The following is an 18,871-nucleotide window of genomic DNA, read 5'->3' on the forward strand; positions in this document are numbered from 1 at the left end:
GGGCCGGGGCGGTAGATGGTCAGCTAGGCCACTTGGCCTAGTTGGGCCAGGGGGTCTTTTTCTTTTTCTTTTTTTAAAATACTTTTTTTCTATTATTCTTTTATTAGTTATCATTATTATTATTTCTTTTATTATTTCTGTTTTAAATATATAGGATTTTAACCAATTTTAGAATGTCCGATTCATAATTATAATCTACTAGTCGTAGACCGATGCATTTGCACGGGCATAGTTACAAGACTTATATTTAGGAACAGAGGGAGTGTGATATTAAACGGAAATAATTGCAAAAAGTAGTAACTAAAAGGAAAATAAAACCATTCCTCAATCCAATGAGATGTTGGTTGAAAGTACATACATAAAATATTAGTTGACCAAATGATTATGGGAAGAATAGATTATTTTTTTCGTTCCAAAAAACAATTATATAGGAAACCCATTATATAGAAATCACTGAGATTATTTGCATGTACATCACACAGTTCAAATATCATATAGAAAGGACAAACATGAACCATGTATAACAACTAAGATACGTCAATTTTGGTTTTTTAAAGAGCTCAGATCAACAACATTATAAAATAGAATAGATGTTGTAGATAATAAGTAAGATTAATACATAATTATATATGCATTTGATGTTATGCACAAATTACATATAAGTAGGTCAAAATAATACATACATGTAAAACAAAGGGTACCTGCACTTCAGAATCAAGCTTGGTAGCTCACATAGATATGCACCATGAGTTCCAGTATTAAGGAACCCCAACACACCAAATTAGTAAAAAAAGAAAAAGGAGAAAATTGTGTTACAAAACATCTTTATTTATCATTAATAATATCCAACATTGTTACTATATCCACTAAAGGTCACCAGATGAGTTTTTCGAAGAGAATACACTTAGGAGCAACAAAAAGTTTAATGAGAAGTTGCAGTATCTAATTAAATGCACGTGAAACGATATAGAAGATAGTGGTCTTGGCCTACTTGACCTAACTTATACTGATCTGGTTGTCTAAATGTTTTTATAAATAAACATCGAAATATCTTAATCATTGTCAACTAAAATCCTAATGATCTTATGAATTATTTACTTTTGTACTACCGTAGCATAAATATTACCTCATGTGTTGAGAAATATATGTTCCAACCTTGATCTCGATCTGTGCCAAGAAAGTCATAATCTCAAGAAATAACTAAGATATTTACTAATGGTGCATGTCAAATATTCGATATTAATTATGTCTACAACTTGTATCGGTCGTCCGTGAAAGAAAAAATATACTGTTTTAGAATACATTAAAACAATGCTTTAAAGATTTGTGTCCTAAGGGGTCATCCCCATTAGTAAAACAAAACTTTACTCATTAACAAATATTTAGAAACAAACATTAAACGTAACTAATTCTTGAGCCCAGACCAAGCGGTCCAAAAGGAAAGAATTCATTTATTTGGGACGAATAGGCAACCCTTGAAATAAGCTGAAATCGGGTCAAATTTGAACTGCAACTACATTATAGTTTGCTCTATATTTTTCCTAAAAACAATTCCTAGGTACACAAGTATCTATTTAATCATAGAAACATCAAAACATTTCCAAGATTCAACCACTAGGTATGAACGGTCATACCCGTAGTTTTGACCGTGTTTTGAAATGGCCATGAAAAATTCAAAACAAATTCAAAAAAATGGAAAACCATTGCATTGTGGCATTGTATGTAACTGTTGGAATTATGCCCTAGAGGCAATAATAAATGTATAGTTATTATTATAATTCCTGTATCAAGATAATAGTTTATTATCCATGCTGTAATTGTATTGAATGAAGACTCATTTACATGTGTGGATACATAGACAAAACACCGCCCCTAGCATGCCTCTAGTTGGCTAGCCAGTTGATCGATGATAGTCAGTGTCTTCTGATTATGAACAAGGTGTTGTTGCTTGATAACTGGATCACGTCATTGGGAGAATCACGTGATGGACTAGACCCAAACTAATGGACGTAGCATGTTGATCGTGTCATTTTATTGCTACTGTTTTCTGCGTGTCAAGTATTTATTCCTATGACCATGAGATCATATAACTCACTGACACCGGAGGAATGCTTTGTGTGTATCAAACGTCGCAACGTAACTGGGTGACTATAAAGATGCTCTACAGGTATCTCCGAAGGTGTTAGTTGAGTTAGTATGGATCAAGACTGGGATTTGTCACTCCGTGTGACGGAGAGGTATCTCGGGGCCCACTCGGTAATACAACATCACACACAAGCCTTGCAAGCAATGTAACTTAGTGTAAGTTACGGGATCTTGTATTACGGAACGAGTAAAGAGACTTGCCGGTAAACGAGATTGAAATAGGTATGCGGATACTGACGATCGAATCTCGGGCAAGTAACATACCGAAGGACAAAGGGAATGACATACGGGATTATACGAATCCTTGGCACTGAGGTTCAAACGATAAAGATCTTCGTAGAATATGTAGGATCCAATATGGGCATCCAGGTCCCGCTGTTGGATATTGACCGAGGAGTCTCTCGGGTCATGTCTACATAGTTCTCGAACCCGCAGGGTCTGCACACTTAAGGTTCGACGTTGTTTTATGCGTATTTGAGTTATATGGTTGGTTACCGAATGTTGTTCGGAGTCCCGGATGAGACCACGGACGTCACGAGGGTTTCCGGAATGGTCCGGAAACGAAGATTGATATATAGGATGACCTCATTTGATTACCGGAAGGTTTTCGGAGTTACCGGGAATGTACCGGGAATGACGAATGGGTTCCGGGAGTTCACCGGAGGGGGGCAACCCACTCCGGGGAAGCCCATAGGTATTTGTGGGGGTCACACCAGCCCTTAGTGGGCTGGTGGGACAGCCCACCAAATCCTATGCGCCAAGGAAGAAAAATCAAAGGAAGAAAAAAAAAGAGAAAGAAGTGGGAAGGGGGAAGGACTCCCTCCCACCAAACCAAGTAGGACTCGGTTTGGGGGGGGAGAGTCCTCCCCCCTGGCTCGGCCGACCCCTTGGGGTTCCCTTGGACCCCAAGGCAAGGTCCCCCTCCCTCCTCCTATATATATGGGGCTTTTAGGGCAGATTTGAGACGACTTTCTCACGGCTGCCCGACCACATACCTCCATAGTTTTTCCTCTAGATCGCGTTTCTGCGGAGCTCGGGCGGAGCCCTGCTGAGACAAGATCATCACCAACCTCCGGAGCGCCGTCACGCTGCCGGAGAACTCTTCTACCTCTCCGTCTCTCTTGCTGGATCAAGAAGGCCGAGATCATCGTCGAGCTGTACGTGTGCTGAACGCGGAGGTGCCGTCCGTTCGGTACTAGATCGTGGGACTGATCGCGGGATTGTTCGCGGGGCGGATCGAGGGACGTGAGGACGTTCCACTACATCAACCGCGATCTCTAATCGCTTCTGCTGTACGATCTACAAGGATACGTAGATCACTCATCCCCTCTCGTAGATGGACATCACCATGATAGGTCTTCGTGCGCGTAGGAAAATTTTTGTTTCCCATGCGACGTTCCCCAACAGTGGTATCAGAGCTAGGTTCATGCGTAGATGTCTTCTCGAGTAGAACACAAAAGGTTTTGTGGGCGGTGATGTGCGTTTTGCTGCCCTCCTTAGTCTTTTCTTGATTCCGCGGTATTGTTGGATTGAAGCGGCTTGGACCGACATTACTCGTACGCTTACGAGAGACTGGTTTCATCGTTACGAGTAACCCCCTTTGCTCAAAGATGACTGGCAAGTGACGGTTTCTCCAACTTTAGTTGAATCGGATTTGACCGAGGAGGTCCTTGGATGAGGTTAAATAGCAACTCATATATCTCCGTTGTGGTGTTTGCGTAAGTAAGATGCGATCCTACTAGATACCCTTGGTCACCACGTAAAACATGCAAGAACAAAATTAGAGGACGTCTAACTTTTGCAGGGTATGATTGTGATGTGATATGGCCAATGATGTGATGTGATATATTGGATGTATGAGATGATCATGTTGTAATAGAAATATCGACTTGCACGTCGATGGTACGGCAACCGGCAGGAGCCATAGGGTTGTCCTTATACTAACATATGTGCTTGCAGATGCGTTTACTATTTTGCTAGGATGTAGCTTTAGTAGTGATAGCATAAGTAGCACGACAACCCCGATGGCGGCACGTTGATGGAGATCATGATGATGGAGATCATGGTGTGGCGCCGGTGACAAGAAGATCGTGCCGGTGCTTTGGTGATGGAGATCAAGAAGCACGTGACGATGGCCATATCATGTCACTTATGAATTGCATGTGATGTTAATCCTTTTATGCACCTTATTTTGCTTAGAACGACGGTAGCATTATGAGGTGATCTCTCACTAAAATTTCAAGACGAAATTGTGTTCTCCCCGACTGTGCACCGTTGCTACAGTTCGTCGTTTCGAGACACCACGTGATGATCGGGTGTGATAGACTCAACGTTCACATACAACGGGTGCATAACAGTTGCGCACGCGGAACACTCGGGTTAAGCTTGACGAGCCTAGCATGTGCAGACATGGCCTCGGAACACATGAGACCGAAAGGTCGATCATGAATCATATAGATGATATGATTAGCATAGGGATGCTTACCACTAAAACTACTCCCGACTCACGTGATGATCGGACTTGGGATAGTGTAGGTGGATCATGAACCACTCAAATGACTAGAGAGATGTACTTTTTGAGTGGGAGTTTAGCATGTAATTTGATTAAGTTGAACTCTGATTATCTTGAACATAGTCTAAGTCCACTTTGAATATATTTGTGTTGTAGATCATGGCTCACGCAAGTTTCATCCTCAATTTTAATACGTTCCTAGAGAAAGCTAAGTTGAAAGATGATGGAAGCAACTTTGTAGACTGGGCTCGTAATCTTAAGCTAATCTTACAACCTGGAAAGAAGGATTATGTCCTTAATGCTGCGCTAGGAGATGAACCACCCGCTACGGCTGATCAGGATGTTAAGAACGCTTGGTTGGCGCGTAAGGAGGACTACTCAATAGTTCAATGTGCAGTCTTGTATGGCTTAGAACCGGGACTTCAACGTCGCTTTGAGCGTCATGGAGCATTTGAGATGTTCCAGGAGTTGAAGTTCATCTTTCAGAAGAACGCCCGAATCGAGAGGTATGAGACCTCCGATAAATTCTATGCTTGCAAGATGGAGGAAAACTCGTCTGTCAGTGAACATGTGCTCAAAATGTCTGGGTACTCAAACCGTCTAGCTGAACTGGGGATTGAACTCCCGCAAGAAGCTATCACTGACAGAATCCTCCAATCACTGCCGCCAAGCTATAAAAGCTTCGTGTTGAACTACAACATGCAAGGGATGAACAAGTCTCCCGGCGATGCGTGTAGGAAATGGTTCCAAGGTTGATGCAATCGCCGTCGGTGCAGTTTCACTTCAGTTACCATCAGGATTAGTGATGAACTTAAATCATTGTTATTTAGTGCCTGCGTTGAGCATGAACATTATATCTGGATCTTGTTTATTGCGAGACGGTTACTCTTTTAAGTCTGAGAATAATGGTTGTTCTATCTCTATGAGTAACATCTTTTATGGTCATGCACCGAATGTGAGAGGATTGTTCATATTGAATCTCGATAGCGATACGCATATACATAACATTGAGACCAAAAGAGTTAGAGTAAACAATGATAGCGCCATATTTTTGTGGCACTGCCGCTTGGGTCATATTGGTGTAAAGCGCATGAAGAAACTCCATGCTAATGGACTTTTGGAGTCACTTGACTTTGATTCACTTGACACTTGCGAACCATGCCTCATGGGCAAGATGACTAAAACTCCGTTCTCCGGAACAATGGAGCGTGCAAGTGACTTATTGGAAATCATACATACCGATGTGTGTGGTCCGATGAGCGTGGAGGCACGCGGCGGATATCGTTATTTTCTCACCTTCACTGACGATTTGAGTAGATATGGTTATGTCTACTTAATGAAGCACAAGTCTGAAACATTTGAAAAGTTCAAGCAATTTCAGAGTGAAGTAGAAAATCATCGTAACAAGAAGATCAAGTTCCTACGGTCTGATCGTGGGGGTGAATATTTGAGTTTCGAGTTTGGTACTCACTTAAGACAATGTGGAATTGTTTCGCAATTAACACCGCCTGGAACACCACAGCGTAATGGTGTGTCCGAACGTCGTAATCGTACTTTATTAGAAATGGTGCGATCTATGATGTCTCTTACTGATTTGCCGTTATCGTTTTGGGGTTATGCATTAGAAACAGCTGCATTCACTTTAAATAGGGCACCATCGAAATCCGTTGAGATGACACCATACGAACTGTGGTATGGCAAAAGGCCAAAGTTGTCGTTTCTTAAAGTTTGGGGATGTGATGCTTATGTCAAAAAGCTTCAGCCTGAAAAGCTGGAACCCAAAGCGGAAAAGTGCGTCTTCATAGGCTACCCAAAATAGACAGTTGGGTACACCTTCTATCTCAAATCCGAGGGCAAAGTGTTTGTTGCTAAGAACGGAACTTTTCTCGAGAAGGAGTTTCTCTCGAGAGAATTGAGTGGGAGGAAGATAGAACTTGACGAGGTTGTCGAACCTCTCATCCCTCTGGATGGTGGCGCAGGGCAAGGGGAAACCCCTGTGATTGTGACGCCGGTTGAGGAGGAAGTTAATGATGATGATCATGAAACTCCAGTTCAAGTTTCTGTTGAACCACGCAGGTCGACGAGATCACGCGCTGCTCCAGAGTGGTACGGTAATCCCGTCTTGACAATCATGTTGTTAGACAACAATGAACCTGCAAATTATGAAGAAGCAATGGTGGGCCCAGATTCCAACAAATGGCTAGAAGCCATGAAATCCGAGATAGGATCCATGTATGAGAACAAGGTATGGACTTTGGAGATACTACCTGAGGGCCGCAAGGCTATTCAGAACAAATGGATCTTTAAGAAGAAGACGGACGCTGACGGTAATGTGACCGTTTATAAAGCTCGACTTGTGGCAAAGGGTTTTTCACAAGTTCCAGGAATTGACTACGATGAGACTTTCTCTCCCATAGCGATGCTTAAGTCCGTCAGAATCATGTTAGCAATAGCTGCATTTTTCGATTATGAAATTTGGCAGATGGATGTCAAAACGGCGTTCCTTAACGGTTTCCTTAAGGAAGAGTTGTATATGATGCAACCCGAAGGTTTTGTCGATCCTAAAAATGCTGACAAGGTGTGCAAGCTCCAGCGATCCATTTATGGACTGGTGCAAGCATCTCGGAGTTGGAACAAACGCTTTGATGAGGTGATCAAAGCATTTGGGTTTATACAAGTGGTTGGAGAATCTTGTATTTACAAGAAAGTGAGTGGGAGCTCTGTGGCGTTTCTAATATTATATGTGGATGACATATTACTGATTGGAAACAACGTAGAGCTTTTGGAGAGCACAAAAGGTTACTTGAATAAAAGTTTCTCTATGAAGGACCTAGGAGAAGCTGCTTACATTCTAGGCATTAAGATCTATAGGGATAGATCAAAACGCCTGATTGGACTTTCACAAAGCACATACCTTGATAAAGTTTTGAAGAGGTTCAAAATGGAACAGTCCAAGAAAGGGTTCTTGCCAGTGTTACAAGGTACGAGATTGAGTAAGACTCAGTGCCCAGCAACTGATGAAGATAGAGAGCATATGCGCTCCGTCCCCTATGCTTCAGCCATAGGCTCTATCATGTATGCGATGCTGTGCACTAGACCGGATGTTAGCCTGGCCATAAGTATGGCAGGCAGGTTCCAGAGTAATCCAGGAGTGGATCACTGGACAGCGGTCAAGAATATCCTAAAGTACCTGAAAAGGACTAAGGAGATGTTTCTCGTGTATGGAGGTGACGAAGAGCTCGCCGTAAAAGGTTACGTCGATGCAAGCTTTGACACAGATCCGGACGACTCTAAGTCGCAAACCGGATACGTATTTATTCTTAATGGGGGTGCAGTAAGCTGGTGCAGTTCCAAGCAAAGCGTCGTAGCAGATTCTACATGTGAAGCGGAATACATGGCTGCCTCGGAGGCGGCTAAGGAGGGTGTCTGGATGAAGCAGTTCATGACGGATCTTGGAGTGGTGCCAAGTGCACTGGATCCAATAACCTTGTTCTGTGACAACACTGGTGCCATTGCCTTAGCAAAGGAACCAAGGTTTCACAAGAAGACCAGACACATCAAACGACGCTTCAACCTCATCCGCGACTACGTCGAGGAGGAGGACGTAAATATATGCAAGGTGCACACGGATCTGAATGTAGCAGACCCGCTGACTAAGCCTCTTCCACGGCCAAAACATGATCGACACCAGAACTGTATGGGTGTTAGATTTATTACAATGTAATTCACATGGTGATGTGAGGGCTAGATTATTGACTCTAGTGCAAGTGGGAGACTGTTGGAATTATGCCCTAGAGGCAATAATAAATGTATAGTTATTATTATAATTCCTGTATCAAGATAATAGTTTATTATCCATGTTGTAATTGTATTGAATGAAGACTCATTTACATGTGTGGATACATAGACAAAACACCGTACCTAGCATGCCTCTAGTGGGCTAGCCAGTTGATCGATGATAGTCAGTGTCTTCTGATTATGAACAAGGTGTTGTTGCTTGATAACTGGATCACGTCATTGGGAGAATCACGTGATGGACTAGACCCAAACTAATGGACGTAGCATGTTGATCGTGTCATTTTATTGCTACTGTTTTCTGCGTGTCAAGTATTTATTCCTATGACCATGAGATCATATAACTCACTGACACCGGAGGAATGCTTTGTGTGTATCAAACGTCGCAACATAACTGGGTGACTATAAAGATGCTCTACAGGTATCTCCGAAGTTGTTAGTTGAGTTAGTATGGATCAAGACTGGGATTTGTCACTCCGTGTGACGGAGAAGTATCTCGGGGCCCACTCGGTAATACAACATCACACACAAGCCTTGCAAGCAATGTAACTTAGTGTAAGTTACGGGATCTTGTATTACGGAACGAGTAAAGAGACTTGCCGGTAAACGAGATTGAAATAGGTATGCGGATACTGACGATCGAATCTCGGGCAAGTAACATACCGAAGGACAAAGGGAATGACATACGGGATTATACGAATCCTTGGCACTGAGGTTCAAACGATAAAGATCTTCGTAGAATATGTAGGATCCAATATGGGCATCCAGGTCCCGCTGTTGGATATTGACCGAGGAGTCTCTCGGGTCATGTCTACATAGTTCTCGAACCCGCAGGGTCTGCACACTTAAGGTTCGACGTTGTTTTATGCGTATTTGAGTTATATGGTTGGTTACTGAATGTTGTTCGGAGTCCCGGATGAGACCACGGACGTCACGAGGGTTTCCGGAATGGTCCGGAAATGAAGATTGATATATAGGATGACCTCATTTGATTACCGGAAGGTTTTCGGAGTTACCGGGAATGTACCGGGAATGACGAATGGGTTCCGTGAGTTCACCGGAGGGGGGCAACCCACTCCGGGGAAGCCCATAGGTATTTGTGGGGGTCACACCAGCCCTTAGTGGGCTGGTGGGACAGCCCACCAAATCCTATGCGCCAAGGAAGAAAAATCAAAGGAAGAAAAAAAAAGAGGAAGAAGTGGGAAGGGGGAAGGACTCCCTCCCACCAAACCAAGTAGGACTCGGTTTGGGGGGGGAGAGTCCTCCCCCCTGGCTCGGCCGACCCCTTGGGGTTCCCTTGGACCCCAAGGCAAGGTCCCCCTCCCTCCTCCTATATATATGGGGCTTTTAGGGCAGATTTGAGACGACTTTCTCACGGCTGCCCGACCACATACCTCCATAGTTTTTCCTCTAGATCGCGTTTCTGCGGAGCTCGGGCGGAGCCCTGCTGAGACAAGATCATCACCAACCTCCGGAGCGCCGTCACGCTGCCGGAGAACTCTTCTACCTCTCCGTCTCTCTTGCTGGATCAAGAAGGCCGAGATCATCGTCGAGCTGTACGTGTGCTGAACGCGGAGGTGCCGTCCGTTCGGTACTAGATCGTGGGACTGATCGCGGGATTGTTCGCGGGGCGGATCGAGGGACGTGAGGACGTTCCACTACATCAACCGCGATCTCTAATCGCTTCTGCTGTACGATCTACAAGGGTACGTAGATCACTCATCCCCTCTCGTAGATGGACATCACCATGATAGGTCTTCGTGCGCGTAGGAAAATTTTTGTTTCCCATGCGACGTTCCCCAACAGTAACAAAGTTACGAGGAAAAATAATAAACTAGTAATACGACAATTATTTTAAATAAGTGTTCTTAGAAATGGGCTATCATGTGTGAAGATTCATGGCTTTCAAGCGAAATGATCAATCTTATGGCCACATTCATGACATAGTTTGTTGAAATGATATAATATTATGCACAAGGGTGCATATTGGAATGGCAAACAATGTTGATTAAGGAAGTTCTCATTTTCCTTGTATGAAAAATTCATTTTCCATTTTTCAAGTCACCAAAATGAGGTTTTTTGTGAAGTACCTACCATATATTTGTTTCAAAATTAGACCAAATAATTTTTATAAAATACTAGTCCATATTTAATGTACAATTGACAAAATGGTTGGGTGTTAAAAGATTTTATCCACCTCTCATGAAAAAGACAAATTTATGTCGATTAAGTTGGAAGTGGGTTAAATTTGAACTGCAGCTGCATTATAGTTTGCTCTTTATTTTTCCCAAAAATTATTTATAGGTATATAAGTATCTATTTAATCAGAAATACATGGTGTGGTGCCTTGACGTCGAGGTTTGGTTGGTGGTCGAGGGCCCCAACTCCAGAGCGCGTGAACTTGCATGCCAGTCGCATGGTCACCGCCTGACCGTTGTGTTGCCACGCGTTCTAGGTGGAATAGGCATGTCTGGTGGGTTGGACAATCCCTCGATAGGTGTTAGCAAGAAGAATACAATATAAGAATCTCACAAGGAGACTGAACTAAGCTCAAACATGAATTAGCAGCCAAGTGTTTGATTAGTGGTGCGGGTAATTCACATAGACAATGGTCCTATATTTTGGTTGAGGATGATCATCTACTAAGGAGACTATTTTGGCAAATTTTTATCTCAAATGGATGAATCTAGGTGGCACTTGCTTTGCAAAGTAACACATTGTGCAGAAATATGGATGTGGAAGCTAGGATCAAATGAATGAATGGATTGAGCTGAAATTTGGTGTATGATGTTAATTTGGGCATATGAAGGCACTGTATAAAAATTATACCATTTGGACATGCCAAAGTGACACTTCCCTCACAATGTGCCAATCTGGGCAGAAAATGGTAATTGAAACTGGGCTCACATAGATGATTGGATTGAGATTAAATTTGGAGGAAGATGATAATTTGGGCACATTAAGATAATGTAAAATTTTCATAAAATTTAAATAAACAAAAATTGTACTTCCTTCACAATGCTCTCTACTGAACAGAATATTGGGAAAAAATATTGAGAGAAAGTGGCTGAATTAAATGAGCTAAAATTTGGTGGAGTGAGTTTATATGGTCACTGTCATCCCGTGGTAAATTTTCATCAACTAGAAAGCAATATAAAATGTAGTTGCTTCACAAAATGAAAATATTACCAGAAACAAAGATTGGATGATGAGCTCACATGGATTGTTAGATGGGGCTAAAATTTTATGGAGAGCTATGTTTGGGGCACATAGATGATGTGGAAAAAATTCAACTCATCAGGAAATTCCTATCTAGTACTTCCTTCACAAAGCTGTTAGCTGAACACAAACTTTGGAAATTTGCTGAGAAAGATTTACTAGGCAAATCGTTACGAACGTTTTCATGAGGAAATGATTTGTATATGAAAGAGTGCCCAAAAAATATGAGGGTAATCAAAGAAATATAAATAGGACTTCCTTCACAAAGTGCTATTTTGAACAGAATAGGAAAATGAATATTGCTGAATTATTTTTGAACTATGGAAGGAAGGGTTTTCACATATTTGAGAAATATATGATCCAAAGTATTTATGAGAATTTTTCGAGAATTTTTGGAATGACAGAATAGGAGGTTGCTTCACAAACTAAGATGAGGTGGGACAGAATGGACTCACGAGTGACATGTCAACATAGTTAGAACGTGTTACGACATTTTTATAATCGTCGTAGAAGTTATGACGATCTCATCTTATGCGGTTATGACGTTTTTGACTCACATCGTCGTAATTTATATGTAGATTTGATCCCCTCAAACGGTTTACGATGATCTCGGATGAAATCGTCATAGATTTATGACGAATTCATCAACGACGTCTTAAAAAACGTCATGTATGAGCATATTTCTTGTAGTGTAGCATGTGTTAAAAAGTTGAGAGGGCTACGACAAAAACTGGATGCACTTCGTGTACAAAACGGACAATCTCTCTCGAAGTATCAGGGTTTCGAACGAGAACTCATCTCTTACAAAGGGATTTCATTGTTTTGAACTTATTTGAATTCCATACTTTTTGTGTGTTCAAAATGCACCATTCAAAGGCACATCACAAAATTTCAACAATTTCTGACTTCATTTGGTATTCTTCGTGCATTTACTTATTTTTTTTGAGCTAGTTGACCCTGAAATTGAAAAGCACTACAAATGAACTCTGAAAATGTTGAAATTTGCATGCTATCATCATTTCACCCACATAGCATGTGTTAAAAAGTTGAGAGGTCTACGACAAAAACTGGATGCACTTCGTGTACAAAACGGACAATCTCTCTCGAAGTATCACGGTTTCGAACGAGAACCATCTCTTACAAAGGGATTTCATTTTGTTGAACTTATTTGAACTCCATACTTTTTGTGTGTTCAAAATGCACCATTCAAAGGCACATCACAAAATTTCAACAATTTCTGACTTCATTTGGTATTTTTTGTGCATTTAGTTATTTTTTTTGAGCTAGTTGACCCTGAAATTGAAAAGCACTACAAATGAACTCTGAAAACGTTGAAAGTTGGCATGCTATCATCATTTCACCCACATAGCATGTGTTAAAAAGTTGAGAGGGCTACGACAAAAACTGGATGCACTTCGTGTACAAAACGGACAATCTCTCTCGAAGTATCAACGTTTCGAACGAGAACTCATCTCTTATAAAGGTTCATTAAAATTCTTTTTGCATATTTGAGAATTTGACAAAACTATGAAAATGAAAAGTGTTTGAAATTTAGTACATTCCATACACGCATTACATAAAAGGTTTAATACATTATTACATTATTATACCAATATTCCTATCTATTATTTTTGTTTTCTTCTCGGTCGTAGCCATGGAGAATCTTCATCATTCAGTAGGATGCTTGGGTCAGTTTTCACTTTGAAGGGCGGAATTTCATGAAACTTATTATAATCTTCTGACATGGCGGAAAGAACTATGTGGCGTTTTGGCTCATCGGACGATATCTTCTTTTGTTGATTTCTTTTTCTCGTTTTTGTAGGCATGTCCTTCACATAGAAAACCTGAGCGACATCATTGGCTAGGACAAATGGTTCGTCCATGTACGCAAGATTGTTGAGATCCACTGTTGTCATGTCGTACTTTTGGTCTACAACTACCCCGCCTCCTGTCAGCTTGACCCATTTGCATCGAAACAAAGGGATCTTAAAAGTACGTCCATAGTCAAGTTCCCATATCTCCTCTATGTACCCGTAATATGTTTCCAAACAGTGCCCATTCTCATCTGTTGCATCAAAGCGGACACCACTATTTTGGTTGGTGCTCTTTTTATCTTGGGCAACCGTGTAAAATGTATTCCAATTTATCTCGTACCCTTGGAAAGTACATATAGTCGAAGATGGTGGCCTGGCCAAACAGTACAGCTGACCTCCAACGGTGTCGTCATTCAGGAGATGTGTCTGCAACCAACTGCCGAAAGTCTTCTCGTGTTCCCCTTTAATCCAAGAGTCAGCCTTCCCCGGGTTTTCGGAGCGTAGAATATTCTTGTGTCTCACGATATATGGAGCCAGCACGGTGGAATTGTGTAGAACTGTGTAGTGTGCTTGAGAGAAAGAATGCCCGTCCATACATACTTTTGCTTTCCTTCCTAGTGTGCCTTTTCCTCTCAGCCTACCCTCATACCGAAATTCAGGAACACCAATCGGCTTAAGGTTAGGAAGAAAGTCCACACAAAACTCAATGACCTCCTCTATTCTATAGCCCTTGGAGATGCTTCCTTCTGGCCTAGCACGGTTAAGAACATATTTCTTTAAGACTCCCATGAACCTCTCGAAGGGGAACATATTGTGTAGAAACACAGGACCGAGAATTCTAATCTCTTCGACTAGGTGAACTAGGAGGTGTGTCATTATATTGAAGAAGGATGGCGGGAACAACAACTCAAAGCTGACCAGACATTGGACCACATCAATCTGTAACCCTGATAGACTTTCTCGATCGATTACCTTTTGAGAAATTGCATTGAGGAATGCACATACCTTCACAATTGCTAGACGAACATTTTCCGGTAGAATTCCCCTCAATGCAACCGGAAGCAATTTCGTCATAAGCACGTGGCAGTCATGAGACTTTAGGTTTTGGAATATTTTATCTTTCATATTTACGATTCCCTTTATATTCGACGAGAAGCCAGTCGGGACCTTGATACTGAAAAGGACTTCAAAGAAGATTTCCTTCTCTTCCTTAGTAAGAGCGTAGCTGGCACGCCCTTGAAACTGCCCTGGATGCATGCCATCTCTTCCTTTATGACGTTCCTGGTCCTCCCATGCTTCCGGTGTATCTTTTGACTTCCCATACAAGCCCAGGAAGCCTAGAATATTCACGCAGAGATTCTTCGTCAGGTGCATCACGTCGATTGCCGAGCGGACCTCATGGACTTCCCAGTAGGGTAGCTCCCAAAATATAGATTTCTTCTTCCACATGGGTACGCGCTTATCAGGGCCGTTAGGAACAGGTTGGCTACCAGGACCCTTTCCAAAGATTACTTTTAAATCTTTGACCATATCAAATACTTCAGCACCAGTACAGATGACAAGCTTCCCCCGGGGTTCTGCCTTGCCATTGAAATGCTTGCCTTTTTTTCTTTAAGGGATGCTTGGGCGGAAGAAAACGATGATTGTACGGGTACACATTCTTCCTACATTTGTCCAGATATATACTTTCTGTCTGATCCAAATAGTGCGTGCATGCATTGTATCCCTTGTTTGACTGTCATGAAATGTTACTAAGAGCAGGCCAATCATTGATGGTTACGAAAAGAAATGCTCGAAGGTCAAATTCCTCTTGTTTGTGCTCGTCCCACACACGTAGACCTGGTTCGGCCCACAGCTGTAAAAGTTCATCAACTAATGGCCTTAGGTACACATCAATATCGTTGCCGGGTTGCTTTGGACCTTGGATAAGCACTGGCATCATAATGAACTTCCGCTTCACGCACAACCAAGGAGGAAGGTTGTAGATACATAGAGTAACGGGCCAGGTGTTGTGACTGCAACTCTGCTCCCCAAAAGGATTCATGCCATCTGTACTCAGACCTAACCATAAGTTCCTTGCGTCAGCTGCAAATCTCGGGAACTCTCTCTCGATTTTTCTCCACTGCCGACCATCAGCGGTTTGCTTCAACTTATCGTCTTTCGTACGATCTTCCATGTGCCATCGCAACAACTTTGCATGATCTATATTTCTGAACAGACGTTTCAACCGTGGTATTATAGGAGCATACCACATCACCTTGGCAGGAACCCTCTTCCTGGGTGGCTCGCCCTCAATATCACCAGGGTCATCTTTTCTGATCTTATACCGCAATGCAATGCATACCGGGCATTTATCCATATTCTCGTACTTCTCACCGCGGTAGAGGATGTAGTCATTAGGGCATGCATGTATCTTCTGCACGTCTAATCCTAGAGGGTAGACAAGCTTCTTTGCTTCGTACGTGCCGGCGGGCAATTCGTTCTTTCTTTGAAGCATCTTCTTCATTAATACCATCAACTTTTCGAATGACGAGTCTGCCTTCCACTTCAGCAATTCCAGTGTGCTACCCAGCTTCTTCTGGCCATCTTCACAAGTTGGGTACAACAATTTGTTGTGGTCCTGTAACATCTGCTCGAACTGCAACCTCTCCTTTTCTGTGTTGCAACCTCGCCGTGCATCAGAAATGACCCGACCAAGATCATCAGCGGGCTCATCTGGTTCCCGTTCTTCATCCTGATCTTCTTCTTCATTGTCTTCCATTGCGGTATCAGCATACTCAGGGAACATAGATCGGTAGTTGTCATCATCGTTCTCTTCTTCTTCATCGTCGTCTTCCATCATAACCCCTCTTTCTCCGTGCTTGGTCCAAACATTATAGCCTGACATAAAACCGGACCGAAGCAGGTGGCTCTGAATGACTCTTGAGGAAGTGTAATCCTTCTCATTCCGACATTCAACACATGGACAAAACATATAGCCACCACCATGCTTGTTCGCATCGGCTGCATCTCGAAAAGAATGCACGCCTTCTCTGTAAGCGGTTGTGCGTCGATCACCGTACATCCATGCATGGCTCATCTGCGTTATACGACAGTATATCAAATACAATCACGATCCTAAAAATTAGTACCGCACGGTCTAAACGAGGAAATATAGTTGCTAACCTTTTAGAATAAGTAGAAATAAAGAGGAAGAGGTTTAAGCGTGGCTCAGGCATCTCATATCGTAGTTCTGTTCGGTGAACTGAAGCGGCCTCGCTCTAACACACATTTCAAAAAACACCTCTAGTGGATCAAAAAAAATGGAGAGCTAGCACACACCCACACTCTTCCATCCAAGAAAATGCAAGGAAGAGGGGAGAGGGGGGCTGTGCTATATATAGGCAGAGGACTTTAGTCCCGGTTTGAGACACAAACCGGGACTAAAGGTGGCGCACATGCGGGCAGCACACCGCGTAGCCCTTTAGTCCCGGTTTGGGACACAAACCGGGACTAATGGCTCCTTACGGGCCAGGACTAAAGCCTCGAGGGAGGCATTGCGATTTGGGGCGATGTGGCCGGGCCTTTAGTCCCGGCCCAAAGGCATGCCGGGACTAAAGGGTCCAAGCCAAAGGCCCGTTTTCCACTAGTGAGTGAATTCACACAACTTGATGTTCTCAGTGGGACCCATAGCAACGGCAACAAGCAAGAGCAAAGTAACTTTTTTTTGTGGTTTTTGGTATAAGACTCTAATGCAAAAACTAAAAAGCAAACTAACAAGACTAAAAAGCAAAGGTAAAAGATAGTGTGCAACTCCCCTATCTTGAAGACTGGACTCCCCGGCAACGGCACCAGAAATTCGCTTGATGACGAGGTGATGTATATACTTCTCGCCCCTCATTGGACCCCAAGTGGAAGGTGGAGATGTAGTCAGTAGCAAATTTCCCTCACACAGAGACTGTATGGTTTATCGAACCAGTAGGACTCCTATGATCGATAGGTAGGTGTCTTCCACCCTGGCGCTAGTAGAAGATGTGGACCTGCACACACAACAAATCACTTTGCTCCCAACGAGTACAAATAGGTTGTCAATCTCTCCGGCCTTGTAGTTTGCAAAGGATCAAAACACAAGCGGCAAGGTAATAGTGATTGCAAAGGAAAAGTAAATAAAGCGGTAAATGATGGAGGTGTAAACAATGATGGTGATATGGACCGCAGTCACATGACGTTCACTAGTGATGTCTCTCCCAAAAGAAGATAAACAACTATGCTAGGGTAAACAAATCACAGTTGGGTAATTGACAGAATTATGATCGCACCGCAGCTTGATGTCTACTACACAACCTTCTCCTTGTAGACGTTGTTGGGCCTCCAAGTGTAGCGATTTGTAGGACAGTAGCAATTTTCCCTCAAGTGGGTGACCTAAGGTTTATCAATCCGTGGGAGGCGTAGGATGAAGATGGTCTCTCTCAAGCCACCCTGCAACCAAATAACAAAGAGTCTCTTGTGCCCCCAACACACCCAATACAATGGTAAATTGTATAGGTGCACTGGTTCGGCAAAGAGATGGTGATACAAGTGCAATATGGATGGTAGATATAGGTTTTTGTAATCTGAAACTACAAAAACAACAAGGTAACTATTAGTAAAAGCGAGCACGAACGGTATTGCAATGCGTGGAAACAAGGCCTAGGGTTCATACTTTCACTAGTGAAGTTCTCTCAACAATGATAACATAATTGGATCATATAACTAGCCCTCAACATGCAACAAAGAGTCACTCCAAAGTCACTAATAGCGGAGAACACACGAAGAGATTATTGTCGGGTACGAAACCACCACAAAGTTATTCTTTCTGATCAATCTATTCAAGAGTCCGTAGTAAAATAACACGAAGCTATTCTTTCTGTTCGATCCATCATAGAGTTCATACTAGAATAACACCTTAAGACACATATCAACCAAGACCCTAATGTCACCTAGATACTCCATTGTCACCTCAAGTATCCGTGGGCATGATTATACGATATGTATCACACAATCTCAGAATCATCTATTCAACCAACACATAGAACTTCAAAGAGTGCCCCGAAGTTTGTACCGGAGAGTCAAAACGTATGCCAACCCATATGCATAGGTTCCCGATGTCACGAAACCCGCAAGTTGATCACCAAAACATACATCAAGTACTCACATGAATATCCCATTGTCACCACAAATAGACACGTGCAAGACATACATCAAGTGTTCTTAATGACTCAATCCGATAAGATAACTCCATAGGGAAAACTCAATTCATTACAAGAAGGGAGAGGGGCAAGAACATCATAAAATCCAACTATAGTAGCAAAGCCCACGGTACATCAAGATCAAGACATCTCAAGAACACGAGAGAGAGAGAGATCAA

Source organism: Hordeum vulgare, chromosome 5H (genome assembly GCF_904849725.1).
Source record: "Hordeum vulgare subsp. vulgare chromosome 5H, MorexV3_pseudomolecules_assembly, whole genome shotgun sequence".
Classification (NCBI taxonomy): domain Eukaryota; kingdom Viridiplantae; phylum Streptophyta; class Magnoliopsida; order Poales; family Poaceae; genus Hordeum; species Hordeum vulgare.